This window comes from Acartia tonsa, chromosome 4, assembly GCF_053477335.1.
Source record: "Acartia tonsa isolate MP-2025a chromosome 4, ASM5347733v1, whole genome shotgun sequence".
Taxonomy (NCBI): Eukaryota; Metazoa; Arthropoda; class Copepoda; order Calanoida; family Acartiidae; genus Acartia; species Acartia tonsa.
The window spans coordinates 7,034,660-7,049,640 of NC_137263.1; the positions used below are offsets into that span (position 1 = coordinate 7,034,660).

The following is a 14,981-nucleotide window of genomic DNA, read 5'->3' on the forward strand; positions in this document are numbered from 1 at the left end:
ACACGTATGGTCCCTCAGATGTCAAAACTTTATTTTAGTGTTTGGCCAAAATGACTTAGCAATTGTATCTGTAAGTACGTCTAATAAGACCCTATGCTATTTTTAAAATCCTAGAAAATTTTTTTTGCAAGAAAATTGCATAAATTCGCAACCTTTTTTAGAACCACTACATAACTCGAGTTTTAAAACTTTTTATATAAAATCCTTTTTACAAAAAATATCAATAATTACTTAAAATTAAACCTGAAAGAAAAAAAATCTCATTACACGTGTTAATTTGCATGTTTTAGGTCTTTTTTTGAGGAAAGTATAACTTCCACATTTTTGACAATAATTATATTTTTTAACATTTCAAAGTAAAATATAATAAAACTTAAACGATTTTTCTTGTATTATCAGTTGAAAATTTCATCAAACATGCAATTTAAGTGATGAAAATTTAATAAAATCATTTTTTGAATGTTTAGAATTACCAATTTTCTACATTTAAAACAAAATGTTAACAAAATTTAAAAACATTCTAATATAAAACTTTAAAAATCAATAACATTTTATAAAATGATGTTTTAAAAAATAAATCATTAAAAGGTATTAAAATGCATTTTAAGTTGCTTAAAATTAAAACGAGAATATCTTTTTACACTTTATTCTTTGTAATAGAGATTAATCGTCATTTGCTGAAAATGAAACATTTAATAAACTAATTGAATCTTTTTGTGACCATATTTAGAATTTTTAATTTTTACACTAAGGTGTTTTTTAATAAAAATCTTTGTTAATTTCTGTTTTACGACAAAAAAGAAAGGGACTTTTTTACTATTTCTAGGTTATCTTATGCAATTTAAACTATATAATATGAAATAAATTTTAATTGTCTTTCTTTTGAGCCACAAAACACTGTAAAATGTAACATATATGCAAAAATAACAATTTTTTTAATGAATATTATAATATCCTTACATGACATTGCGTCAGAGCTTATTCTTTAGATCATATGTTCATGAAAAGTAGCCATAACTTGGAGGGTTGCGCTATTTATTAGAATATTAAATAAACTTGAATGGTAAAAATATTAGCATATCCTTTGTTAATTCAAATGCTTTAGGTATATTGTTCGGAAAGTTAGTTAAAAAAGAGAGAATTTGCTGTGTATACTGTTGAAAGACTTTCAAAAATGTGAATTACAAAGCAATCCTAAAAGATCGGGCCGTAGGCGAGTCTTAGTCGATTGGGGGGGTGGGGGGGGGGGGGGGGGGGGTGGGGGTGGTTAATGATCACCTTTTCCAACCAATATTCAATCAACTTCTATTTAACACTTATCAGTCGGTCGCCTGCCCCCCTATTATCTCAGCTCCTATTTGATCAGGGCTCAAAAATTTTGTGCATGTCCCCTGTTTCATAATGAATTTCCGACTATAAGTGAATCAGATTTTCGTTATTAGTATACGAGGTAAAAAAAAGAACATTTTAAAAAAATTATTTAAATAAAACCCAACGTGTATTGGCAGTACAAACATCTTAATGCTAGCAGACATATGTTTATCAACATTTGCAGAAAGCTATTTCCACAAGAAAAATTATTCAGGTTTCTACCTCACAATTTTAAATATTTCTTTTTGATAAAATGTTTGACATATATCGTATAATCATTTACCAAAAAAAATATTTTGATAATTTAGATTTCAGAGAAGATTAATCCTTTCAAAAAACTAAGACGACATTTTACATCTTCTGTCATGACATTTTAGAAAAAATATAAAAAAAACAAAATTTAGTATGAAAACTATTTTCATCGATTTTTCTGAAGGTATTATCGTATTCTGTGGCTTTGTTATTATCATTTACTTATATTGAAAGTGCCAAACATTGTACCCTAACTTATTCATTTAATAAAAAATCAACCGTGCGTAGCCAAAGTACATGTTATAATAATATTCATGTGAAAATTTTGTCGCTAGTTAATTTAAAGAAAGTTCCTATAAATAGGACACGGAAAATTGTGTCCCTTAATGGTATATTAATACTTCGCCACTAACATCTTGTGGTTTTACTTTAAAGGTCTGTGTTGACCTCCAACATATTATTTTGCTATATTTTAAGTGAATATATTGACAGGGTATATTCTCAATATATTCAGGGTATATAATGGACAAATATAATAGGAAAAAAATGGCCTAAAACCAGCGAAGGACACATCCAAAATTTACCAGCTGAGGATTGATGAAACAGTGCGTAAAGTCTTTTAAACAAATAAATAAGAATGGTTTTGTTTTATTTCACATTTGCAAAAGCGAATAAGGATACAAAAGCGAACTATGAAAAAAAGCTAGTGAAAATCAAAGTATATGTATATCTAAATCATAAGTTAAGGATAATTTTTTTGTCAGTCTTATTATTGAGAGCATAAAATTTCTCAACATGATTCACTAATCCGACAGGGGAAGCAAATAATCAACATGAATATCTGATAAATGAAATTCACCTCTCTAAATTATCATTCAAATTCATTTAGCCGTCAGAATCAATCCTGTTCCCCTTCATTAATTTCTGAATTAAGTTTAATTAGAACAGTTTTTATGGATATATGTATATTCATAGATTCCAGTTGTATTATGGTGTTCAATGACGTACGCTGAAGTGTGCAAAAATAAGCTGCAAAAAGCTGTAAGATTAGGGCGAGACCAGTCCTGACCATAAGTTTAATACTAGGACTCGGCAGCCGCACAGCAAATCCTCCAGGTGCTCAGGAGAACTTAAAGATTTCTGGAGGGTACAATCTTTAAATTGTAGTTGAAAGTAGAAGAGGAAGTTTTATATAGTTTTGTGATGGTGAAATACATTTCAGTTTTTACAATGTTTTTTCTGCTTTTGTGATTTTTCCTTAAATGTTTCTTTGGTGCTTTTTCATAAATTTTTGAATTTTTATTTTACAATTGATCTCTGTGGGATAGGACAATGAAACATATAATAATACTGTTTGTGTAACTGAAAACTAATGCAAGAGGGATTAGTTAGCTACATAAGGAATAAAAAAACCTCATTGGAGATATTTTTAAAAAAACTAGCTGAGGATCTTCAGTAACAGCCTAGAATATTGTGTTTCTTACAAATATTTTTTTTTCATACAGACTTATGTTATGACCACATACATTTTTATATGAAGAAACATCACTTGAAAAAAATGGTTTAAATTTTTTACCATCATATATTTCTTTTTAAAATTAAAGAAATATACGTATTTATTATCTATTTTAGCCTTTTAAGCTAGATTGGCATACCATGCTTAAATGAATGTAATTCTATGTATTATCTATTGACGTGTCTTACTTTATTGTTTTCTTAAAATGGTCAATTTCAGAGCTATACAATCTTTAAAAATCAAATAACAAGGATGACAACATTCATAAAAGTTAGCTCATTAATTCTGTAATGAATATACATAAAAAGTTCATAACGTTGGAGACTTGGCTTTTCACAGCAAAAACTTTATGACATACAGACGTAATGCTCAACTAACCAACAGAACCTAATTGTAAAAGCTTCGCGTTTAAAAACCTGAAAGAAAGAGTTGTGTTTTAGTTGTTATCAGCAGATTGTTTTCTTCCAGCCAGTTGAGCCTAGCTTCTCTACAATTCACGCATAATCCATCAATTTGATTTCTCTCTGTAAGTTAACACCAGTTGATTTGCCCCAAGCATGATAGCATCTCAGGGCTCTTTTTTCAAGAGGTAGGGGCCAAAAAATTACCTTAACAATCCAAGACGAGTATTGTAAAAAAAACTAAAAAACTGTCAGGATGTCTCGTCTTGGCATATTTTACTCTAAAGTCTTCCTTGATTTTGGTCTTGATTATTCTTGTTTATAAATAAGTTGATAATTGGCGCAGTTCTCACAAAAAAAGCTGCAGAGACAAGATTCAAATAATTCTTACTAAAGATAAAAACAGATTCTTCAGATTGTTGCTTGGATTTCTTGATCAAGGGGAGGGGGAGGTCACAATGTAAGAAATGTAAATCAAGGGCTCGGCACCAACTCCAGTTGCTATTGCTGAGTTAAGAGGCGCTTTTGACGGCTGATCAACCTTAGTGTCACATTTGTTTTACAATATGCAACAATGGTTGAAAAATACTCAGTCTTAGCAGTAAAAATTAGCAGCAGCAGTTGATTCACCCCTTTTTAAAAGCGAAGCTTTTCTATAATTAGGGTCGGTCCGTCCGTCCGAGATAGATAGCTTTTATTCGTTAATTTAGGCATGTTAGAATTGTCCTATCGATTTCAAACTTTGCATGATGATTCCTCTAGTAGTTAGGTACGATTTAGAAAGCATAGCAACTCTATAATCATTACCAGAATGTTCATACGTCCATTTTAAACATGGCTTTCTACTTTTTTAACAACAAATTTTTATGTGATCTAAATATCCGTTTGATAAATGATGAAGTAACAGAAATTTACGTCAGATTTATATAAGATCATAGAAAGATATAAGACAGGATTAAATATAAATTCATTTTTATCATTTATGATCGAAAAGAAATTATTGCGCTTTCACTCATAAATAAAATACACCAACGCCTCTCCTCCTTTTTGTCAATGTTTCTAGCACCTTCGAATTAATCTCCCTTCTGGGCTCTCCAAAACAATACTCTTAACCTAACCTAACTTGAATTAAGTATCAAACGTTTTTTTTCAGAAAACAAAAAAATTTGGAGCATACACTGTATAAAGGAAACCGCAAATTTTTTTACAGTGGGCAGTCCTTTAATATCAACAGCTATAAATTTACGTTAAACGTTAAGGCAAAAATTTTACCCTCAACAGTTTATCAAATAATGTATGATTAATGTTTGTCCATCTGAAAAATGTATCTTTAGCATGGGATAAAGGGATAAGTAATGACAGCCAATTTCATTAAAAGTTTCATTGTACGAAGCAGTCTTGGAAAAAATGTATCATCTATTGAACTTTCAAACTTTCAGATATCAAAAAGATGAGTTTCTATTGGTTATTTTTTTCTCTTTGACTCTTATCTATAAGTTCACATTATAGGAAATGAAAAATAAATTTCTGGGGTGTGGAAAAACTACAAGATTTTGTAATTTTGATCATTATTACCTTTCATTTTATTCCAGACACCCTCCCTCCCCCTTCACACACCCAGCCTCTGTGCAAAGATGTGGATCCGGAGTTTTGCTCAGACGACACACAAAGCCAGAATATGATATAATAAAATAAATCTCCCAGCTGGCAAATATAACGATAACCCCCTAATGACTTTACTCCATCCCCGCCCCTAACCATGGAAGAACGTATTGACCAATATCTGAGGACTATGTCAACAACCTAAATTGACAAAAAAAAATTCCGTGTCACAATATCTACGTTTTAACACCCGTTTTTGTAGTTGAGTAAAAATCGAGCTTCCCTGGAAAAACAAATAGAGATCTCCATCCCTGTGTTTGTGTATCTTTAGGGTAAATTATGTGTATTGAGCCTGGTGGTAGCCCAAGTGTCGGCCCCTCATAACCCGCACCAGATGGTCAATGAAATAACATCCATTCTTCAACTTAACAGGGGGAACCGTGAAAAAGTTTCAACCCTGCCGCCACAGTCATGTGAAATTTTTCATTATTTACGATTCTACCAACATTTTAGTAATCAAACAATCTTAGCTGTAACAATTAAACCTTTAAACAAGTGATTTTTGAAACAGGTGGTGTGTGTGTGTGTGTGTGTGTGTGAGTGTATCTTTTGTCTATCTATCTATCTTTATGTTTCAGATATAATAGTGTACTGTTAAAACCATAAGTTGTTAATTTTGCTATAAAAAACTGTCATAATATTTGTAAAAATAACTTTTTTGAATTTAAAGCAAGATCATCAGAAGTTTTTTGGGTAATACAAAACTTGTCAGCCAACTATTTATTTATACAGGCGGCTAAAAGATGCTAAATATTCTTTTTTAAACGGCTGGCGGCCAGAGGACGTACCGGCTTACTACAAAATGGGTAAGAAGAGACTTGTTTAACAGCTTGAAATGCAGGCATAATGTTAGTGGTATGGCTTCCTAAAAAGGCGGTTCTTTACGCACAAAATAAAGGCGGTGGTCTTTAATAAATATAAAAAAAAATCAATTTTAAAATAGACATACATAAAGAAGTTAGTTAGTATCTTTAATCTTTTTCTGGACTTTTGAAAACGTAGCTGAGGGCTAATCTCGACATTGTTTATGAAAAACATATTCTCACAATGTGAACTATTTTATTTACTTCCCATTAACTAGTTCCCTTTAACCATTTCCCACTCTGCTAATGTTTATCCAAACTACTCAAGCATGCTGACATGCCTTTTGTAGCAAAGATATTCTTTACTTTATTCATATAGGTTTACCTACTTCCTCAGAATCCAATTAAAATGCACGTCTTACTATTTATGATTATATCTCCAAATAGATGTATTTCAGAGGTTGGAATGCGTATCTACTACCTAAGTAAACCTATATTATGAATTAGTTATAGGTATCTTTTAGAAGATTGAACTTTTTTCTTTTACCAGCGGATACGACCCCAGAGGCCACTAGGGGCACTTTAGGAGGGGAAAGTCGACCCCCATTCAATTTTTTTAAAATTAATTTATTTTGGGTTGATTTCTTTCTAGGGGCGTTTTCTCTTGGGAGGGTATTAGTACCATCCCCCAAAATAGTTAAAAACCTTCCCAGGACCTATGAGAAGCTACCCTGTAAAGAAGAACCATAACAGTTCAGCGGTTATCGAAATACTTCGGTACAGACAGACAGACAGACAAACATACAACCATCCTTTCACTTCATTATAAGGATTTCAGTTCGTTAAAAAAAGTCAATGTTTAATACAATTGATAATTAAAAATAAATATAACATGTTTAATTATGATTTACTCTGGGCAATAAAAAATAATTGGTTATGAATAGAGAATCAAATAAGGTAAAATTAATTAGGTACAATTATTGTGTGGTGTTGGACGAATTAACTATCAAATGTTGTAGTTAATCTCAGGGGGGGGGGGGGAATTGGAATGTAAATTATCATGGTTCCTATAGTTTGATAGATACACTCTCTTATTCGTTGGCTTTAGACATACTTTTTAAAAATCTTGATTCATGGATTGAAGTGTCCAAACTTTGCAATTCATAATTTTAAACAACATAAGGGTTAATTTTGTAATCATCACTGAATATGTGCATCTAATATCGTTCTATGTCTTATCCCTTATTATACCTGAAATGCTTTACATATAGTTTATAGAATAGCTTTCTAACAGAGATCTAAATCCTATTTTAAAATTAAATACAATTAAAGAACTAGTGTGAATAATGTATTGTGTATATATGTCCAGTTTCGTCAAGATAAATATTGGTCACTAGTAGGTTAGCTAAGTCCCTAAAAAGTAGCTTCCAAATGCATAAATTATGTATTCTAAGGATTTCAGCTTTTTGCAGCTGTCCCCTAGTTTACATTCAAAAAATTTGAATTCCTATTTATTATTTTTCAATTTTATTTCAAGACAAATTTCTCTGCTTTAGAATTTCGATATAAGCCTTACATAACCAAATATGGATTCACTTTGCAAACTCTTTACTAAATACAATTACAAATTATAAAACTCCCAGTGGGATTTTTGTAGACAAATATATCTTAAATTATATATAAAATTATGAAGTGTCATATATTTATGTTGTGATGTCATATATTTAAGTTTGCAGACATGTTTTAGTTGTTACTCTTAATTACTCTTCAATTGCTCTCAGAAAGAATAAAGAGAAAATATATTATGGTCAGTTGATATTGAGAGTCCTAACACAGAACATTATCTGGTTTGGGTTCGAGTCTTATTAAGACCAATTCAGCTATCTACAGACATCCTATTACTTTAGCTAGTTTGCATAGGCAGATATTCTACCCCTTCAAAGTGCATAGTTAATTAATACATTGTATTAATTAAACAGACAGTCATCCTGTTGCTTGGTGTCCTGATATACAGACAGACATCCTGCTACTTCAGAACTTTCCAGCTTAAATAATCAGTAGTTTTGAATTATTAATATATTTAAACATTTCTAAATAAAGTATATATATCTAATCTTATTTACTCAAAAACTGCATTTAATCCAATATAATAAATACTTAAAAAACTGTTTGCATTTTGAATTGAATATTAAGTCTACTCTATCATTAACTTATGAAAGTCTGTCTATTTCACATTTGGCGCAGTCTTATTGTGCTACGTGTTATTTAGACCTGCTACTGAGTTAAGGGTGGGGGAAGTGGTGTTTAATTTGAATTCGATCACTTTTTGAGATTTTTTTATCTCGGATTTTTCACAGTTTTGTTTTATTTTTTTTATATTTATAACTTGATTTATATTTTAGGTTTTTGTGGAATTTCATTCTTTAACTCTTCTGATCTAAATTTCACGGCGAATCTAGTTCTAGTGCTCGGATATGGCTGATGGAGAAAAAGGAGAGCGGGGTAAAGGTGAAGGCAAGCGTGGACGGCCGCCTAAGCGTCCTCGGGAGACTGACAGTCAGGATGATGATGGAACTCCCGAAAATTGGGAGGAGGATGATGATGTGGCTGAGGATGTTGGTGCAGGTGCCAATGCGAATGTGGAGTCGGCGTTGGGCGATGTGGAGAATGACGTTGTGCCTGAAAGCATAAAAAAATATGTTAGGGCAATGTTAAAGGAGCATACGACTGTCAAGGGTCAGGTGGATAAGCTAACGGCGGCGAATAAACGGCTGGAGAATAAGGTGAAAGAGTTCAAGAATTCTGATGAGCATAAGAAGTTAGGCTATGATGTTGATTTGGCTACTATTAAGAAAAAGGTGGCGCAACTGCCATCGGATGGGGATATTAGCGGTTTTTTGTATGAGACAAGTATGGGGGCTAGTGTATCTGTAGTCAAATTGACGGGAGATGAATCGTTTAATGCATCTTTCATTAATCGTTTGAGTGTGGAGGCTAAATTGGATTCTACCAATTTCGAGGCTAAAAGGGTGAAAAGTGCTCCTGGACATCTGAAGTTTTCGCAGATTGAGTTTTTGGGTCCGGTTGGGAATGGAAATTGGATGAATGTTCGTGAGAGTTGTCTGACCGAATATGAGAATCAATTGTTGGATATATTTCCTTTAATTGAGGAAAGGGCTGAAGTGCTTAAGGCTTATAAAAAGGTGGCCGGCAGTAGTGTAAGTCAACAGACTGTAGAGGAACAGTTTAAGGAGTTTTGTCTTGTAAGAGGAGTCAAGTGGGATAGTGATTTCGTGCGGGATGCTCCATTTTGGGATGGAAACATTGATTTTGAGGATTATTTCTTATCATTATGGAGGGTTGCTCGGTTCGCAAAATTGGAGGATCCTATGCTTTTCAAGGACGTTCTGTACAATAGGATATTTGAGTGCAAAGGAAAGAAGATGGGGAGGCTAATTACGCCGGAAGCCAATGCTTCCCTAAGTGCTTTAGGTTATTACCTGTTGATAAGAAGGTTGGTGATACCTTTTGCTGATATTGAAACTGCGACTGAGTACTTTTATGCCCTGAAACAGAAAAGTGGTCAAAATGTGGATGGATTCTTCAATGCTAAGTTACGGTTGTTTAGGCTTATGCATCCTGGTCAAATTTCTAGACAATCTTGGCGTGATTTCTATAATAATGTGGCTAAGAATTTGCTGTTTTCTGATTTAGCTAGAGATATGGCTAATTTCATTGAATCTATGCATTACCTGGAAGATTACAGTGCTTTCTTGACTTATTTGATTCGCAGAGGTCAGCATTACATAAGCTGGGCCCGTTCTGGACACGTTTCACCTGAAAATGTAACGTCCTGTTATTCTCAGGCTATGGAAGGGTTGAAGCTAGAGGATTCCAGGGAGGTAAAAGCTAGGCCTGTAATCAGTGAAGTGCATGTATCTGATTTGGAGGGCAGGACTGAGATTGGCGATAATAATGCGTGGATTGAAGGGGATGATGATATTCCTTGGGATCAGGTTGAGAACGTGATTGGGGCTCTGAATTCGAAGGCTAAAACTATGATCTGTTGGTATTGTGGGAAAAAAGGTCATGTAGTGGCTAGTTGCTGGCAGAAGAGGGACGGTAAGCCGCCAGCTCCTGATTCTCGCATAGGAAAGACCAAAGCTAGGTTTTTCTCAGCAGGTAGCGAAAAGAAAGAAGGTCCTGGAGTGCCTAATAATAGGGTAATACCTGAGCAGTTTCTGAAGAAGACAGTCAATCAGGTGGGGCCTGTTGTGGATTCTGAAAAGAGCAGAGATGAGAAACAGTATGAGGCTATGATTGCTGACATAGCTAGGAACAATTTTCAGCAATATCCTATGTAATAGATATGATTGATTCGATATATAAATTTCATTTTGGGATGAAATTTATAGATCGTTCTTTTATTCGTATTCATTATATAGGCTATAGTACTGTAGTTGATTTTTTTTTGGGTTTGCTATGTGTAATTAGTTAATTTTGCTGTTTTGTATTCAGATAATTGCTCTCAACTTTACAAAGTATTTCTGTCTTGCTTATTCTTCAGTCAAGGTGTGATCGTGTTAGTGGCTGTCAATGAGAACAATATATATATATTTATATATATATATTTACTATATATTATATTTTTGATAGGTACCTATGCAAAGTTGTAGTAAATATTAAAACTTTGAGAGGTACTTACTTGTATGAGAAAAGGCTTGGTGTGTAGCTGTGTGATGCCGGTAGTCTGGAAGTTGTACAGGATTTCATAAATCGAACAGTATGTTGGCGGCTGGTGACGGATGGAGGGCTGACTGCTGTGTAGTGGAATGATGTATATCTAAAATTTAAAATTAATTAACATGGATATATTAATTATTTGTAATACTGCATTAAGATTTTAATTCGAAGGTATATTGATAGAAATGATTAGGGTTTTCAAGAGATCGTGAAGTTTTTGAAGATAACGAAAATGCCTATTTGTGCGGATTTAGATTTTTTTGTGCCAGGGGCTGATATTACGGTGAAGGAGTTAGGAATTATTGATACAGGAAATAATTTTAATTCTTTAATATCTAGAGAAATTCTTGATAAACATGGAATTGAGTTCTGTCCTGCTAAATTATCAGCGTATTCAGTAGATTTAAAGAAAGTTAATATTATTGGATATGTCGAGTTGAAATTTAGATTTGCTGGAACTCAAGCTGTGTTTACGGAGATATTTTATGTACCTGAGGTAACGAGTAGATTGGTGAATCTTGGATCTGATTTCCTGAAAAAGAATAAAATTAATATTTGTTTGGACAAGGATAAATTTGAATTTTGTGGGGAATCTGTTCCTATTAATTCCTGTTTACAGAAACAGGTGGTGGCGGAGATACAGAAAATTCCTATTTTGTCCGGACGAATGAATTCTGAAATTCCATCTAAACCTACCTTGCCAGGGATAAAGGAGGGGGGTGGGTTTGGAGAGTTATATTCAACGAAGTATAATGTGAAGTTGCTGGACAAAACTATTTTTTATCCTGGAGGATCTACAGCTGTTGTGCATGTGGCTGGATTAAAGAATGATGGGTTTTGGTATGTGTCCCCTAATTCTTCTAAGATGACAAGTGGTAATGGGATTATGATTATTGAGGGAGTGTATCAGCCACGGAAAGATGGGTCCTGCGTGGTTAATGTAGTTAATGCGTCAATAAAACCTATTACCTTGCTGAGAAATGTGAAGATGGGGCATTGTTTCGTCATGGATAATCAAGATGTCACCTGTAATAAAACAATTAATGAGTTGGATAAGCCAGAAAAGTTGTCGGGGCAAAAAATGCATGAGCGAGTACAGTTTATTATTCAAAAATTGAAGTTAGATGAAAACCAGATTATTATAGAAAATCCAGAATTGAAACCTAAGATTATTAAAATTTGTTTGGAAAATTTTGATATCTTTTCAATGAATGATTCAGATATTGGTGATTGTCGATTAATGACATATAATATAGAATTGTTACCTGGAGCTAAACCTGTGAAGGCCAGAAATATTCCGTTGAATCCAGAGTACGATGCTAAGTTGAAAGAACAGTTAACCAAATGGTTGAACGCCGGCATTATTGAAGAGGGTTTCTCGGATTGGTCTAGTCCTATTTTTGCTGTGAAAAAGAAGGCTGCACCTGGAGCAGAGGCGAAGTTGAGGTTTGTCATCGATTTTCGCAATTTGAACAACGTGACTAAGCGGGTGGCATGGCCGCTGCCATTGATTTCTGATAATCTGACGAAGCTGGGTTCTGGCAAGGTGTTCAGTACTCTTGACTTGACAGCTGCTTACCATTCGATGACTATGGATGAAGACTCTAAACCGTTGACAGCTTTTAGTGCAGCAAACAGGATGTATTTGTTTAACAGGTTGCCATTTGGGTTGTGTAATGCACCCAGCCTGTTTTGTGCTCTGATGGATAAGGTGCTGTCTATCCTGCCAGGAATGTATGGATTCTGTATCAGTTATTTGGACGATCTGATCGTATTTTCATCAAGTCCAGAGGAACATGTAGAGCATCTGCAGGCGCTGTTTCAAGTTCTTAGGCAGGTCAACCTGAAATTGAATTTAGATAAGTGTGATTTATTGACTAGAGAATGCCATTATTTGGGGCATATTATTAGTGCCGATGGATTGAAAATGAATCCTGCATATTTGGAACGGATTAAGGATTGGGGCAAGCCTAGAACAGGGAAGGAGTTACAGAAGTTTTTGGGATTTACCAATTATTACAGAGGATATTTTGCTGATTATGCCAAGAGGTCGTGCATGTTGGATAGTCACAGGAATGACACTATAATTAAGTGGACAGAAGAATTGAATAGAGTATGGACTGAATTTATGGAAATGTTTAAGACTGAGATGTGTAAAGGCTATCCTCAATGGGATAATCCTAATCTTTTTATCGTGGACGTAGATTATAGTTCTCAGTATTTTGCAGGGATTATTTCGCAAGAACAGGATGGTGTAGAAAGAGTGTTCGGTGTCTGTAGTAAAAAGTGTAATGCTGCGGAACAAAATTATCCTTCTTATAAAGGAGAATTAGGTGCATTAGTATATACACTAAAGAATTTTTTACACTTTTGTAGGTTTCGTGAATTTTTGGTTCGGACAGACAGTATTTCATTGGTGCATTATAAACGTTGGGCTAAAGGATCAATAAATGGTGTCACCTATCGATGGATAACTTTCTTGCAAAGTTTTGACTTTACAGTTATCCATCGACAGGGGACTAAGCATGTGAACGTAGATTATTTGTCGAGAACTGAGTTAGATTGTAAGGAACATCAACTGAAGGATTGTCAGGAGTGTAGAGAGACAGATAACAAAATTTTGGATCCTTACCTGGATGATTCACCATTTCTGGATCAAATCTATTCCATTATGCAGGTACATTCTGCAGAGGATGAGGTGGATGTTGAGTTTGTCTGGCAACGTAGTCTTCAGCAGGACGAGATTCTAAATGAAATAAGGTTATGGATATTGGAAAGGAGACAGTTGTCTTCTTATGAGAGGGCGGAGTTATCGGGCAGAAAAGAACTATTGTACAATCTTATTGGCCATATGTATGTGCTAGAGGGGGTTGTAATTTTCAGACAGCCTTTGGCCGAAGGGGGTTTTGTCGAGAGGCCTGTAGTGCCTCTTTCCTTATATAATGATATATTTGATTCAGCTCATGGTGGATATGGTTCTGGACATAGAGGTGTTCAGGAGACAATACGTAAGATAAATGAGAGATTTTTTATGCCTGGCGTGAACAAGTTTGTGGAATCGAGAATGCGAAGTTGTATTACATGTTTGAAAAAGGCTGGAAGTAATCCTAAACATGTTTCACCTATAACTCATTCTGTTCAAAGTAGTGAAGTTTTTGCTAATATGTCAGTGGACCTAGTTGGTCCTTGGACTCCATGTTATCATCAGGGACAGACGGTTAAGTTTGTCTTAATCATGGTTTGCTTATTTTCTAGATATGTCTTTACATGTCCGTTAGTTGACGCTAAAACTGAAACAACTGTAAGGGCTATATTGGAAAATTTTGTACCTACCTATAGCTTATTTAGGGCTTTGAGATCGGATAGAGGTACAAATTTTACAAGCAGTGTGTTTAAGGGGGTGATGAAAGGATTGGGGGTGGATACTGTTCTAGTTCCCCCCAGGAATCCAAATTCGAATCCTGTAGAGAGGCAAAATCAGAGTTTGTATGCTGCTTTGAAAGTAGATGAAAACCATGGAACTAAGGACTGGGCTAAAAAATTACCTTTGGCTACGTTAGTGATTAACTGTTCCAAGAGTTCAAGAACTGGTTATTCTCCATTTTTTCTGGTTTTCGGTCGTCAGCCACGTATTCCCCTCGATTTTCTATCACCAGCTCCGTCTGTTGAATCTTCATCCTCGCGGTCGTATTTGGAATTTCTGAAAAATATGGAGGACGTAATTAAGAGAATTTCTACGAAATCCAAATTATATTTAGAGGTTCAAAATAAACACAGAGTACAGAAGGAGGCATTGAGAGTGACAGATGTTTGTTATGCTTTCTTCAATATTGTGAAGACTGACGTGTCCAAGAAATTACAGTCTTTTTATGGAGGGCCTTTTATTGTAGTTAAGAAATTTTCGGATGCATTGTATGAATTGGCACCTTTTGGGAATAATCCCATCAAGAAAAATCAGGTTGTGGCTAGAGATAAAATTCGAAAAATTCATGCTCGAACGGAGGTTTTAGGAGAGGAGGTTAATTTTAACGTTTTTCCTTTACCTGAAATTTGCCCTTCCGATGAGATATTTTTGGAAGTGGATAATATGCCTGTAGAGAGGGAAACTGTAGAGGAGAGAGAGAGTGAAGATGTTGTGTATTTGTCACCTGAAAATGATGGTTTTGAATTGGCAGAGGAAAGAAAGAGTGACGAGATTCAGGAGAAGGAGAGTGAGATTGCTGTTGATAATGA

At 34.3% G+C, this 14,981-nt stretch overlaps 1 long non-coding RNA gene across 1 annotated transcript; it reads left to right on the forward strand.

The window, feature by feature from the left end:
• LOC145318205 (uncharacterized) lies at nucleotides 1-1,200 on the forward strand. The gene is made up of 2 exons (XR_013879252.1): nucleotides 1-64; nucleotides 888-1,200. It is a non-coding gene; the product is annotated as an uncharacterized LOC145318205 (long non-coding RNA).
• The last annotated feature ends 13,781 nt before the right edge of the window (nucleotides 1,201-14,981 follow it).